Genomic DNA, 16,706 nt, shown 5'->3' with positions numbered 1-16,706 from the left:
ATGAAAAACATCAACTTTATATAGCAAAACGGATCAGCAAGACAAGATCTACATATAAGTCATCATGACCAAAATTGTCAGACGACTCCTCATTTGAATTATTGCCCTTAAATGATGATTTTTATCGTAATTGCCTAATATCTTTAATACTATAATAGATAGATAGAATCTTTAAATAGCAAAATTGACCAGCAGGACAGGATCTACAAATAAGTCAAATAGTTGAAATCTTCAGTCGGCTCCTTGTTCGATATATTGCCCTTTAATGAAGATTTTTACCATTTTTTTTTGGCGTTTTGGCTAATATCTTTAAAACTATAATATACAGTCCGCTAAAAGTTAAGCACCACCTGTTTTTATTGCATCGAAATTTTTAAATTTTAAAAAAATCAGTTATTCCTCGAAAAAGAGAAAACATTTATGTAGCAATTTTTCTAACATATACCATAAACAAACCATAAACTTAAGTTTGATCACTGATGCAGGTTCTATGCATTTAAATTTTGCGTTCATAGAAATAGTGCAAATTACACAAATCAGAAACGGAATTTAAGTTTTACTGTGACTTTATTTTTTTACAACAAGTAATGACACAATATCATTAAAAGTCTCTACAAATAATCTTTGGTATGTTCGGCAAATAAAATGTCAATATTTGAGTCAATAGGATGTGTAACCACCTGTCTTCCGGTACAGTTCCATAACACGGCGTCTCATATTCTGTACAAGACTTCTGAACGTTAGTTGAGGAAATCCATTCCATTCATCTACAATTTCCACTGTTAAATCATCACGATTTTGCAAAGGTAGATCTCTGCAATTGAGATTTCTGCCAATGGCATCCCAGACATGTTCAATAGGGTTCATGGGTGGAGACATGGAAGGCCAAAAGATAGTGTGAATAGCTTCTTGCTCTTTGTACTCGATTACAATCCTTGTCCTGTGTGGTCTAGCGTTGTCGTCCATGTTCACGGGTCTTCACACAAGTGGGTGATTATCAAAATGAGGGACTACAATGTTTCTAAGCAACAAATCCCTGTATGTCTGTCCGTACATGTTACCCTGCAGAATACGCATACCAAGCATACAACGATATGAGAAGCAACCCTATACTGTGACACCACCAGCACCAAATGCAGTCGTTGGGCAAATGTTGTGTTGGTCATAGGCAGTTTTCTTTTCCCGCCAAACTCGTATTCTGCCATATACTGGTTGTAACAGAAACCGACTCTCATCTCACCAATGAATTTTTGCTAGCTTCTCATGTTCCAGCGTTAATGGTCATTAGCCCATTGAAACCTGATTATACCGTACCTGGCTGTTAGGGCAGGTCTCTTGACAATACGACGTGCTCTTAAGTTGCCTCTATGAAGTCGACGGACCAATGTTCGAACATTAACACGACCACACGAAGGCCAGTGGTGTCTAAGCTGCGGGACAGGAGTAAATGGGCTAGCTTTAGCACGACGAATAAGCAGTCTGTCATCACGACGGGTAGTTAAACGGGGTCTTCCGGACCTTAGTTTATCATTTACAGTTCCTGTGTCAACATGACGTTGTAAAAGTATGACAATGACGGTGTGATTAACATTGAAATGGTTACCTATGACCCTAGTGCTCCTACCGGCATTTGACATGCCAATTTCTTGCCAACGTTCAGCCACAGATAACTTACGCCTTGCCATATTACATAATGACTTGATGAAGGTCAAATTTCACCTGTACGCGGGACGGTAGGAAAATGATTTAAAGGTTTCGAAACAGTGTATTTGTAAAAGTACAGATGACCTTTAATAAAAAGTTGCTTGACGGGTTTATCGGAGTTCAATCTTTATAATCGAAATGAATTTTCTTAGTGTATGTTAAAGGCAATTCATAGCACCAAACATTAACAATTTTTTCGCAATAGTTAAAAAAATATTGCCATTTATATTTAGGTGGTGCTTAACTTTTGGCGGACTGTATATATAGATAGATAAAAACTTTAAAATGCAAAAATGATCATCAAGACAAGATCTACAAATAAATAATTCAACGTGACAAAAATCGTTAATTCTTTCCTAATTGAAGGTATTTCCCTTTAATGACGATTTTGCACATTTTTTTGACATTTTTGCCTATTATCTTGAAAAGTGTAATAGATAGATAGAAACTTTAAATGATTAGCAAGACAAGATTCACAAATAAGCCGTATTGCTGAAATCTTCAGTCGACTCATTATTGGAGTTATTACCCTTTAATGATATTTTTTTTCCTTTTATCTTAAAAACTATAATAGATAAAAGGAAACTTAGAAAAAGAAACAGCAGGATAATTTCTACAAATATGTCAACATGAATAAAATTGTCAGTTAACTCTTAATAGAGTAATTCTCTTTTATTGATGATTTTTACTGAAAAGTTGCCATTGTTGAAGATGCAGGTGAGCGACACAGGCTCTTTAGAACCTCAGTTTTTGTTAAGTTGTGTTGTGCTGTTGTGTTTTTCTGGGTTTTTTTTACCTTTGTTTTACATCTCTTTTATTAACATCAACCATGCGTCTCTATATATGACATATATATACCTTTTTTTCTCAATTGAACGCGAATTAATAAATATAAAAGGCTAAAACTAAGACTGACCGAAGGAATGATAATTTTAATTCAATTTCCTCCAAACTTTCTGGTGATTTTTTTTAATTAAGAATATGCATGCAGAGGGTTTAATCTCCTTTCTGAAAGACAATTTAAAAAAAAATCCTAGCTGAAAATATGTACAAGAAACAGAAACATCAAAACGCAGCCTAAGAATCTTGTAAAAAGTATTTAAGTATATGAAATCCTAAAACATCTATAATCAGACTGAACTTCTTTCGGTTAAGTATACGAAATAATAAACAATTGGATAATTTGACCAAGTTTTGAAATAATAATATATAGATTTCTGAATTCCCCATATTTACGCAAGTGGATGTTAAATCGTTACATATAAATAGAAATAATATAGGTATGAAATTATCAAAAATAAATAATCGCCAACAAAAAAACTCACCCAAATAATGCATATGATTTCCTGCAGTAGTGACATAAATGGGACCTTTTAACTGCTCTTTGATACATTGATTAGAGCATGTTCCAACAACTTCAACTTCCGATCTTCCTGGTTGCAATTCAAAACTGCTACTGCCAACCCGCATAACTGCGGCATCATCTGGTCTTAGTTTACTTGTGTAATAAAGCGTATGACAAGAGCTATCGACATAACCATCTTTCAACTCTGGGTAATTCCAATGAGCTCAAAAACAAGTGTTGATATATCAAACTTTCACCGATGTTAATTTTCCTTTAAAACATCATACATTCTTATATGTATGCATTACATATCGGTGGTGTAATATGAACATTACTCAGCTGATGCATTTACAAACAAGCATACATTCGGGTAAATATAAAAATAATTTGTGCAAATTTAGAAACTTTATTAATCATGAAAAATGTATTTGTTTATCTATTTTATATGCAATAATTGTCTAATCACAGACTAAAAAAGAAATAGAGTAACATGCACTAGGTATCAACCAATCAAAATCAATGATACTTATATAAGGCGTAGTTATGGAGTAAGAAACATTAACAATCGCATCACTTAAAGTCTATATTCTGTATACAAGTCCGATTCTTTTGATTTCGTCTGTGCAAAATAAAATACATTTCATATTTCTGTTTGGCAAAGGTTTATCATTTTCAAGAAAGAAAAACCCAAACAACAATTTATGCAAATTAGATAAGAAAACGTAAAATAAAACAAAACAGTTATTTAATCAGAATATATATTTTCTGTATTGATTTTTATCTGTAATGAAAACTTCGTTATTCCTCTGAGAAAGATTAAAAGAGGGAGCGATTCAAAATCAACTAGATAAACTACGCCACATGTTAATGCCCCTGTCTCAATGGTTCCTTTGTTATATATTGATGATTGTTGCCTACTAGTATTTGTGAATTGGATGTTGATGGCAGATATGTATAGTGTATGTTCAATTTATTCACGACTTTTTAGACACACGCTATAGGATGGGACCTTTCTACTGCTGACGCCTGTATGTCGACCTATGGGTGTGTTATTTGGTTGTTCTGTGTCGTTGGGTTGCTATCTAGATTTAGATTTGGACTTGGATTCCAATCTTCATTTTTCGAATTTATGATCGTGTAATTCAGTGGCGGATCCAGAACTTTTCATAAGGGGGGCCCGCTGACTGACCTAAGGGGGGCCCGCTCCAGTCATGCTTCAGTGATTCCCTATATAATCAACCAAATTTTTCCCACGAAAGGGGGGGCCCGGTTCATATAAAACGAAATTGGAGTTATTTTACCTGTATCTTCACACCTAAACAACAACATATGAGCTATTTTACTTTTATCTTTACACCGAAACAACAACATATGAGTTATTTTACTTTTACCTTTACACCGAAACAACAACATATGAATTAGTTTACCTGTATCTTCACACCTAAACAACAACATATGAGTTATTTTACTCTTATCTTTACACCGAAACAACAACATATGAGTTATTTTACTTTTATCTTTACACCGAAACAACAACATATGAATTATAATGAAACATACATGTAATGTAATTATAAAAAAATATCTTTGAAAATTTAACCTACTATTTACTTTTTTGTGTATTTCTTTTTTAAATTATTTGTGACATTGGGTTGCTGTCTCATAGTCGTGTATTCCGCAATCACTGTTTATAGTGATCCTATGAATAAAGCAAAATATAGAACTCTTCGTGCTTTAGAGGTTGAGAGCGTGTACTCAGGAATTCGTAAACAGACACACAAAAGCCAGTCCTTGCTTAAAATATTAAACTGAAATGATAAGAAAAAAAAGGTTTGTAATTTGGAATTTTGAGCTTCATAGTACTTGTGTGTTATGTTTTTAAAGCTAAAGATAACTGATGTTTTACAGAATTATTCAAATGTAGAAATTTGTAATTGACATAGTTCTGACAATATGTATATATTCATCTTACCTCCTATGCATTTCTATGAATATCATTAGTTACAAGCAAACACGTGGAGACCCTGTATATTGGATATGGGGTTAGTGGGCGTGTTTTATTTTAAAACACGGTAAGTAGCAGTGTTACGTCTCTTTATAAAAACAACATAATGTTTAAGAAAAATCTGAAACGTTTCGCCAAACAACAGATGAAGAAATTGATGATGAACGAGTGAAAATAAATGCAGAAAACACATTAAAGTTAACACCTTGTTATTGTTGGCATTTGTTTTTGTATCGATCAATATAAGTAGGTTCTTAAAATATTGAAGACGTGATCACTCTGATAGGCCACTAGTGTTAATGCCACATGTTAAGATAGTCGGTAAGATTAATTCGTTACACAGATTGCTAGTGACCTAATACGATATATATGGGGTCAGCTCTCACTCCATATGGAATTTACTGACCGCATGTATATCTTATTAGGTCACTTGCACACTGCTTAACTAATAATATCCTACAATATACTGATAAGGATTACTAGTACATATAATAAGGGTCATCTAACTGAAAGGTCAACATACGGTGTTAGACAACAATTAAAGACAAGTGTCTTTAAGTCTTGAGAAGTTGTAAATACATTTTATACATAGACTATCGTTCACCTTATTCACCAAAGGACAAAATTCATTTGCATATTGCTACAGAGAACCTCTAAATTAGGCTCGGGAATCGTAAAACTAATTTCAGAGCAATTTTTTTTATATTGATAAGCGAATAAACAAGAGCACAAGGAGAGCACACAAGAAAAAAACAACAAAAATCAGATAAGCAGTTAAATCAATGATACCGGTATAAGAGACAAGAAAAACACAAGAACATACTAGGACAAAATATAATTAAGTCCAGATCAGCACACTCATCTCTGACATTCATATAATTGACAATCAAAACACAAATAAAAACAGGACGACTTAAAAAAAACACCGTAACTATGAGTGTTCGTAACTTATAGAATCAGGACATCTATGCTGAGATAATACTCACTTTTATCATGAATGGCTGCACATTTGAGTTCGTCTATATCACAGTCCACCCATGCATTTTGTTTCTTGCATTTCTCACTTTCCCAAGGATAACAAACACCTGTTTTAAATACATTGCATTTGGCTTTTGTTAATATTTTCAATTTTATTATTTAATTCACCTCTGTCTCTATATAGTTAAAATCATGTTAACTTTGAACAATAAATTAAAAAGAGCATGATTTACGGTTAAATACCACATTTCTAATGAACATATCGTTATTCTAATATCGAATTCGACGTTGCAAAATCTAAGATATATTCTAAATGTATTTGAAAGGCGTTTGACGATAGTTAAGCCATCATGATCATATGCACAATTTTTCAAATATTTCATATAGTGCTGTTTTAGAGAGAACCAACCTGGATATGTTATTTTATTTTGTCTCTGCGGAATAGTCTCTGGTGTCCAAACGCAATCCGGGTCACCAAGTTCTTCTCCATTACTCTTTCCATCTTTGTCAGAATCAAGCTGGCATAAAGATTTATTCCACTTCTGGAAATGTTTTTAAGAAGGATAATAATGAATCAGATTTATATAAAAAATTAAGAAGAAGTGGTATGATTGCCAATGAGAGGAAAATCCACCAGGGACCAAAGAACGTGAATGTAAACAACTACAGGTCACCGTGTGACCTTCAGAAATTTAACACCGTGTGACCTTCAGAAATTAACAAAACACATACAGTATGGTAAGCTATAAAAAGCTTGTTATGAAGGTTTGTAAGTACTTGTATTGAAAATAAAACACTTTTGACAAAATATCTTTGTGTTGACTGTTATGAATTTAAGAATATGATTAATAACATTTGTGAATAGAATGTCATATATACATGCATATGGTATCTGGGAATCGATGAGGATATCATAATTTATATTTGAAATTCCCCAATACAGATTTTATCAAAGGGATTGCTGGTAAGTGTGTTGTTCACCAAAGAAAAAGAGTTTTACACGATATCAGCTCTTATGCATACCTAAATTAGAATATAAGTTAACAACATAATTTTCTTTTAATAATTTTGTATGGCATAAACAAATGTTGTATAAGTTACATGTTGGTATCGTTGAAGCCAAAATTTTATAGATGGATGGATGGATTGGTAATTAAAGTATTACATGTATACCAAGAGAAGAATATATTACCGGTGATGAAATGAATATGAATCAAAATATGTCTTAGCCTTTATTTATATTGTTTATAAAGATACGGGATATTTGTACTCTTTATTTGAGAGAAATGGGGGTACTTCTCTATTTATGAGAAAAGGAATATAGTTTCCAACTATCCTGAAAATATTTCTAAGAATAATTCGATCAAGCACAAAATTTTGAGAACTTGGTTCCTCTTAAAGAAGGTTTAGTAAAATAAATAACCTATTAAAGCTTCCAGAGCTCCTTTGTATATCTTTTGCCTCTCTTTTAAAGAATGTTCATTATCATAAATAACCTCATAAAGAATATTCATTAATATGTGTAGTATGATAACACCGGAAAAAAAGTTCTTTTAAGAAATGAATGCTTCTGTTTGTAAATTTATTGGGGTTTAAAAATGTTGACCGAATCACATTTGCTCTTCATTCTAAAAATATATGCACGATCAACACTTTTACAACCCTATCAAATTACGAAAAGAATCATTCATTTCTTATAATTACATTTTTATGCTAAGACTATGAAACAAAAAGTTTTATCAAGCTTTTCTTTTATTTACCAGTGCACTTTTTTGTGGAAGCACGTGTCATTACGAAAGTAAAATTTCATGAAGGTTAATTTTTGAATGACGCGCGATTGTTGTTAGCCAATTAAACTTACGGATTCTTGTGAAACATATATATAATGTTATTATTAATTAATAATCTACACCAACCTTTCCTAGTCGAAGGAATCTTTACCGAAATCGTTCAATGGCCCATCGCCTCTGTCTGCTCTATGCCCAACGCTATGCCATGTATAATTTGGTTTACATGAGTGTGGTAACTTATCTCTATTAGGAATAACATCTTGAAACCTGGGAAAGCCTACTGCTACATGGCTCACGGTAAGAAGGACATATAACTTAATGACGAACCTATAAACAAAACTATATTTGTAGATTTATATGGTTGCCTATTGATAAAATTTTGTAAATTAAATTATTGCTTGTACTTTCACTAATTAGGTCAGTACAGATGTAAAAAATCGATTTTAAGACTTTAATTATTTGAAATATGTTGAACACTAATTTAACACTTCGCACAGACAGTCAGTAACTCATATCTTGTAATCTAAGTTACACACGTGAGGGTAAATGGCAATGAGGCAGCAACTCAACAATACCAACATCAAACACACACACAAACAAAAAAACACAAATAGAAAAATATCTTCATATCAAATAAATAAAAACCAACAAGACAATACAAGAAGCACTGACTATGGATGGACACATTAAGTTTTCAATAGAATAAAACAAAACAAATTCCAAAAAAAATCATTGTTAAAAGCTTTTACAAGGTTCTAGATATTGTTAATTTCACACGAATGATTATTTTATCTTCAATTTCTATTGGGGAACAAATATTCTAGACCATAATGATGGTATTGCCAAGCACTATAACACAATTAAAATTACCAAACTATGATAAAAAAAGGGTCGTAAGAAAATTAAAATCCAGAGGACATCATAACACGACCAATCAAAATAACAGTGACAATTGAAAACATGACAGAAAACGAACAATGAAAACATGCATAATCATTCGGGTCATCAAGTCCTAGTCATTTCATCTGGTCAGACGTGCCAGATCAGCTGTTGATTATTCGCCTGCCAACATATTTTTTCGTTTTAGTTATGAGTATACTGCGTATTTGTCTATGACCACTGAAATTAATTCAACGCCGTAAAGTAAACCAGTTGCCTATTGTTGACCAGCGTCTGCATGCATGTATGTATCTGAAGACGCCCGAAGACCCTGTATTAGTAGAATTGCATATCAAATGGGACCCCATTTTATTGTCATAACTCGTGATGGTCCGTGTTGCTCACTCAGCCTTTAGTTTCTATGAACTAATGTTTTTTGTATCTGTTGTTTGTCTTTTTGTCGTGTTATTGCCATGTTTTTGTCGGTTTCTCTCCGACTGATGAATTTTGATTGTGCCATCGAAATCTTCCACCTCTTATCTTACTATCCCACTATGTTGTTTCTGACGAGGCTTCCTATAGTTATCAACGATTACGTCGTCGTCTCATTCTGCCGTTTTCACCGGCAAGGTATTACCTCATCATCACCTTGAAAACTCACAAAGCCCTAAATATTACGGCAATACAAAATACAAATAACTTGGTGCCTCGGAGGAGTAAACATTTTACTTTAGAGTAACAATATGGTATCGAATCAATGCTTCAGATACATAAAGAATGAGAGAGAGAGAGAGAGAGAGAGAGAGAGAGAGAAAGAGAGAGAGAGAGAGAGAGAGAGAGAGAGAGAGAGAGAGGCGAACTCATATCGCCAAATATTTATAAAAAAATCAATGTTATGAAATTTTAATTACTGGACAGGGACAGTGTTACATTTCATCTGCATCAAATAATTTATATGGCAATCGTTTAGTTTTCAACTGATAAAAACACATAATTAAATAATTGGGGGGGGGGGGGGGGCTTTTCCTGTATAAATGTATACACAGACGTACCGCTGGAATGGGTCCCTTTTTTATATGTCAAATATGTCAATGGGTTTCAATTTCACCAAGGTACATGTAAAATGTCAATGGGTAGTTATTATTATTATTATATTAAATAAGGGGCGTAGCTGCCGTTAGGCACTTTAGGCACGTGCCTACACATAATTTTTTCACAAATATTTTTCTTTATTAAAAAAAATTAATGACAAGTAGATGCACGCGAAGTCGTCAAACCTCTTTACTGATCAAATGTCATTTGTATACTAGTCTATCATCCTTATTCAATGGAGTATTGGGTAGAATTGTATGTACATTATATTAGAACTTTGGTTCAGATCATTTCACTTCTATCAACAAATTCATGAATGAACCTCAACATGCTCAAAACCCTGACATTTTATTCTTAGATGCATGATTTTTTTATTAGTTGTTGTTGGCTTTCAACTAGCTTTCAACTTGGTCTTCATCCGACCTACGATAAAACCCATGGCAAGTGGGGCGTCCGTTTGGTTGTGCGGGATGTATAAATACGCAGTCACGTCTGGACAGAATGGGGATGTTAAATCCGATGCCTAGTGTAGAGAGAATGCCACGCTCTCTGTACGTTAAGAACACTTGCAACATCTCATTGAGGGTCTGTAGGTTGTCTGCTGAAAGGCAAAATTTCTGTCCCTATCCAATAAACCCTAATTTTCCAATGGCATTTCCAAATTTCCAGACCTTCATCCTGGACGACCCCTATTACAGGACATACCTGTTGTATTAATTATAAATTTTTTTTTGTCCTTCAAATGCACAAACAATTTGCCACTGGACGTTTAGCAATCAATTAATCAATTAGCTAGCTTTAAGTAACTTCGAGTACTCTCCAGATCAATGTGTAATGACCATAATTATTCAAATTCCTTAGGTAGGAATTTTACAGTACAGGATATCAGAAAAAATGAATTCAGTCTTGAATTTTGTTAGATAGTATGAACAGAACCGAACTTCTGGCTTCTTTAGGCATCGACTGTGTGTGTACATGTATATGTGTTTGTGTGGCCGGGGAGAGTGAAGGTTTAAGGATCAAAAGATGAATGGTCGATGCCTAGCTCAAAGAATAGTATTATTATATAGTAGTCTCAGTGTTTACGTGCCTATTTTTTTAATGAAGGATCGTCAAAATGTACTATCAATTGACGTATATATATCAATTATCCTCAATCAGAAAGGAATAGATATGAAAATACTAAACAGGATGTACTGCTTAATTAAAGGGCTACGCTGATCTACGCTGGGCAATGCATAATGGAAATATTTTTTTTTATGTTTCCGATTGTACTGCGTAAATTCATCAGTCAGATGTTATTGTAAAATTATTTGTAATTCTCTGAACTTTTCTTCATCTATATTATGATAAAATTACCAGTAAATTCTATGTTTTTTTTTTGTACACAAAATTTTGAAACAAAAATGCTGAAAACCGAATAGGGGTGTTTTTGAAATCCCAGCCGCACGTCTGTACACAAGATCCATGTTAAGACCCCCGTGTACAATGATCGTCTGCAAAAAATAGAAGTGTTATTCGTTTTTGATTGCCATACTGAGGATGAGCTAATTATCCAATTAACAATTTAGACCTGTATTCATTAACACGTCAAATGTCAGGAAGAGTGATATAAACCATTCACGCATACTAAATTTTAAAGGTACAATTTGAAGAAAAAAATACTCTTACTTTTAGAAAAGATTAACGGTGAGTGAGTATAGAAGTATTTGAGTAATCATTTTTTTCATTGTTTCCATTGTATGCTTGGTCTCTATAGTATCTTTCTTTCTTTACTTTTTTGAAATGAACTGTAATTTATGGGAGAAAATTCAAGTATTGATGTCAAATTTTTAATACTAGATATTTGTACAAATCGTTCAATTTTATATTCCTGCAAGTTATATAAAACAATCTAGATGTAAATTCAAATATGCTTATGGTGGGAGACCTCTTTTACCTCTGCGTAGAAATACATTAAAAAATAAAGGCACAATTCCCCTTTTAAGGCAATAACATGCAGCATTTCACTTGTAGATTGATTATGGCGACATTTTAATCATTCAGACAGATATTGTTCTTAAACAATAACTAAAACTGGTTAACCAATTCATAGCAAATGATCATCAGTGATCATAGACAACTGTGTGCGGCTGCCTTTATACTTATCTTAAAGGCATGAATAATGTCTAAAGACACTGAAAATAATTTGATATGAATATATACTTTGTGTTTTATTTTTGTTGCTGTAAGGGATGTATAAATACCCTACCGCGTCCGGTCTGTGTCTTTGTTAGATTTCTTTCTGCTTTGTATCGATCTGATGAGAAAAGCACTTTTTTACTGATTTTTATTATTTGTTCTTATGTTGTACTGTTATACCACTATCCCAGGTGAAGGGGAGGGTTGGCGCCTTCAAACATGTTTTACCCCGCCACATTATTTCCGTGCCTGTCCTAAGTCAGGAGCCTGTAGTTCAGAGGTTGTCGTTGGTTTATGTCTGTCATATTTGTTTTCGCCAATTGTTTTGTTATGAATTAGGCCATTAGTTTTCTCAAATGAATTGTTTCATATTTTTCATGTCGGAGCTTTTTATAGCCGACTATACGGTACAGATTTTTCTCATTGTTGAAGGCTGTACTTTTGGCTATAATTGCTTCATTTGAACTTTGGTTAATAGTAGTCTCATTGGCAATCATACCACATCTCCTTATTTTTATATAGTGTTTTAAGAAATAACTAAATGAGATGTGATTTATACGTCACTGAGACAACAACCCAACAACAACCAACAAAACAAATAGCCAACAAGGACAATCAGGAGGATCAACAAACGGTCCTCAACAATAGATAGGTTTCGATCGACACAATTTGAGCAAGAGCTACTTAACTTGTGTCGCCATGTTGGAAGTATTAGTTCACAAACTCCTTCATAAATCAGCCAAAATTAACTTGTTATACTGATTGCTAGATTTTCGAAAAAGTTGTTTTCTGAACAATTTTAATTTCTTTTAGCCTTGCTTGATTCATCACTACGATCTTTTATCAGAATTGCTTCAATTTGGTTAGTCAAATAAGAAAATCAATAATTTACTCCTACGAAATGGCGGCCAAGGGAAATAACTCATACTCAAATAGTCATATTGAAACATATCTGTAGAAATTACTGGCCCTTTTACAATATGCCACGCTCTAAATTCGCATGTCTAAAACAAATATGAATATTAAGTTACTTCTTGATTCGACACCAACGCTAAATTCTCAAAAAAGTCAAGAACACTAAGATATAAAAAAGGTAACCATGGTAACCACTGAAGAGATTCTTGCATAAGAAAGACACACAAATTCATGAACATGTGGTGTGATTAATTTAATTCTTCGGGATTTAAAAATCTTCCCCTTTTTAATCTAAATCCTTTGAATGACAAATAGTACTGTACATAAAAGAACACACCATTAAAATCCGTATAGGAAAAGCTCTTAACTCTATACTAATGGCGTAAGATAAGAAATACGCAATTACAAGCAAAATATTTATCTAATATTTTTTTTACAAAATTACTATATTTTTGTTTTTCCCATCCTAACATATAAAAAGTATTTATGTTTACACGCCCTCTATATTTATCGGACATATCAACTGTCTGTTGGCACGGCGTCCTTTAAGATTGCACACTCCGATACATCTACGATCAGATAATATGCATGCTGTTTACACTCCCTGTATAAATAGAACTAAAGACGATCAACATTTTAACATGTGCCAAATGTAACGGTGCAAGTCATCGAGGTAGTTAAGTGTACATAGCCAGACATCGATATAAAATGCTCTCAATCGAAGTCTGAGTCTGCAACTTGATGACTTGCATGGGATATGTTACTAGCATTTTTCATTGTCTAAATATTTAAACATATCAGACATGGGTAAATTACGATTACAAAATTCTTCTGGTCCCCAAATCGTTTCTTTCTTCTTATATAATAATTCAATAATCAAACTTGAATTGGGAGTAAATTTACCTTAGTATAACATATAGATCTGTATTTGACGGGATTTATGATGCTGTTATATAATATGCTAGTTTATACCAGAGTCAATGAAGAAAGTTGAAGAGTGAACTATAAATTTAGTAGGTTGTTATGCTATCTTATTTACATAAAACAAAACACTTAGCTATAGGATCGTCAGAGCTTAGCTCTCTCTTTTACTTATCTGTTAAGCTTTCTATACTACCGTAGATACATTCCTATACGTTTAATAATGGTTTTAAGATATACTAAAACCGTAAGCCATAAAAACATAAAACTTAACTAAAGTCTATTGGCAACACATATAGGTCAAGTTGAATTATTTTTGTAGGGAGGTTGTTGTATTATCCATAATGTATCTTGACTAAAATAACTTGTAGGACACTTTGTTTCTTATTTGTTATTCAATGGGTCAATTAAATGAATAAAAGGAAAAGTGGGGTATACGTCAATGAGACAGCAGCCCAACGACAAAAACAAGTAAAAGCCACCTAGACGGGAACATACAGGCTAGAGGTATAGGGGGAGGGTTGAGATATCACATAACATGTTTAACCCCGCCGCATTTTTGCGCCTGTCCGAAGTCAGGAACCTCTGGCCATTGTTAGTCTTGTATGTTTTTTTTTAATTTCGGTTCATTTATATGTTTCGGAGTTTAGTGTGACGTCCATTTTATATGAACTAGTACACATTTTTGTTTAGGGGCCAACTGAAGCCCGCCTCCGGGTGCGGGATTTTCTCGCTGTGTTGAAGACCCATTGATGGCCTTGGGCTGTTTTCTGCTCTTTGGTCGGGTTGTTGTCTCTTTGACACATTCCCCGTTTCCATTCTCAATTTTATTTAAGAATATACAGGCGTCCTAGCAATAAGTTAAACTCCAAAACTACCGAGTCTCTAAAGTTGTGAATAAATAAAATAGAAAAAAATCAACGATCTCTTTGACCTACCTTCATAATGTTTTTTTTGTGGGGAAAGGGGAGGGGTGGGTGATGGTGTGTGTATAGGCGTGTGATTGTGGGGGGAGATAGATTTATCAATAGATTTGATTAACCAAGTGACTTAATTATTCTATAATCAAAGTACATTGTCAACAAGGACAGACATATTAGTCTAAATCACGCCGTTTTGGCACTCAATTGTGAATGATTTATTTTTATTAAATGTTTCATCAGTGACGATCTTTTTCATATGAGTATGCATATTTACAGTAAACATTTAATATGATTAAGCACTAGATAATTTATATCTAATTATGTAAATCTTTAACAATTTGGTGCTTTATTTCAACATTTTAAAGATAAAATCGTTCATTGTTCCACTTCATTATTTATAGGAAGACTAGGACCATCGCAATATAATTACTAATTAAGTGAAGAAGTGTGAACCATTATATTCAATTTGTCTTAGTTTCAAGAGACGTCGGTAAGTTTTTGTTATAAATGTTCAGTATTTCGTAAATCATTTACAGTGCAAATTTATTCAAAAAAGTTAAATTCAAACTCCTCTATATTTACTTCTTGTACGGTCAAAAATACATTGTGATTTTTACTAAATTAAGCACAATTTATTATAAAATCTATTTAATATTCAAACTTAGCTTTAATCGGTAAATATGTAATTTATCAAATAGAAAACTGTAAAAAAAATCGTTGAATTTAGGAAAAAGTTTTGTATAAAGCATTCATCGAATCCAACCTGTTTTTTTTTCTCTAAAATATGTTTTGCCACAAAAATTATGCAATAACCAATCAAATAATCTCATTAAAAAAAACTTCTGAACATGATTCATCTCCACGGAAAAACTCAATAGATATAAGAAGATGTGGTATGAGTGCCAATCAGACAACTCTCCATCCAAGTCAAAATTTATAAAAGTAAACCATTATAGGTCAAAGTACGGTCTTCAACACGGAGCCTTGGCTCACACCGAACAGTAAGCTATAAAGGGCCCCAAAAATTACTAGTGTAAAACCATTCAAACGGGAAAACCAACGGTCTAATCTATATAAAAAAGAGAAACGAGAAACACTTATGAACCACACCAACTACTGTACATCAGATTCCTGACGTAAGACAGGTGCAAACAATTGCAGTATTCTTATTATTTTGCAGAACAATCTTAGCATACAAGTTAAGTATTATTTTTACAATGGCGGCATCTGCAATACAAAGACCAGCAACTGTATCCTTTGGAGGTGATATTGTCCTTGACCGACGACGAGGTTCAAGGTCATATAGTATCCAGCACGATAGACGAGATTCATACGACCAGTTTAGAAGACAGTCAATCAAATACCAGTTCCCGAATCCAGTACTTGAAGCAGAAATAAAAGATTCTGATTTGGTATGTTTTCATTAAAAATTTAAATATACATCATGAAAAACATATCATCCATTCATCACGTATTTCAATGATACAGTATTGTAATTAATTCTGATGGAACAACTTTGAATATTTCATGACTGGACACAACCCTAATCATCTTTCGATAAGCTTTAAATTATTTACGGCAGTTGCTAATAATATGTTTGTAAGTTTTTTTTCACAACTGAAATAAATCATAAATGAGGATAAATCGTTAAAAATCAGAGATGATTTTTTAAGGCCAGTATATTGCCTTTCATATCTTTAAATTTGCATTTATTTTTCAGTTGATTTTCAGTTTCATGTCATATTAAAAAAAAATATATGCACAATTCAAAATGATAAAACATATATTACTAGGAGAAAGGATGCTGGAGTTTTTTTTACCATGAGCTCTTAAGAGACATTTGACTCAAATAGGAAAGATATAGAAAAAAATGCTGGTAATTTTCATGGATTTTCACGACCCCGAGTACAATCCAAAGCTTGCTGCAAGTTGCACTGCGACAATATTCCCTATACTATATGTATTGACCGATT

At 33.1% G+C, this 16,706-nt stretch overlaps 1 long non-coding RNA gene across 1 annotated transcript; it reads left to right on the top strand.

Annotated features, from left to right (window-relative positions):
* The first annotated feature begins 13,543 nt into the window (after positions 1 to 13,543).
* LOC127729161 (uncharacterized) lies at positions 13,544 to 15,958 on the top strand. Its single transcript, XR_007994533.1, has 3 exons — positions 13,544 to 13,696; positions 15,135 to 15,223; positions 15,914 to 15,958. It is a non-coding gene; the product is annotated as an uncharacterized LOC127729161 (long non-coding RNA).
* Positions 15,959 to 16,706: the final 748 nt, after the last annotated feature.

This window comes from Mytilus californianus, unplaced genomic scaffold (genome assembly GCF_021869535.1).
Source record: "Mytilus californianus isolate M0D057914Y unplaced genomic scaffold, xbMytCali1.0.p SCAF_2, whole genome shotgun sequence".
Taxonomy (NCBI): Eukaryota; Metazoa; Mollusca; class Bivalvia; order Mytilida; family Mytilidae; genus Mytilus; species Mytilus californianus.
The sequence above is the reverse complement of the archived record's forward strand: the minus strand, read 5'-3'. Positions and strand labels throughout refer to the sequence as shown.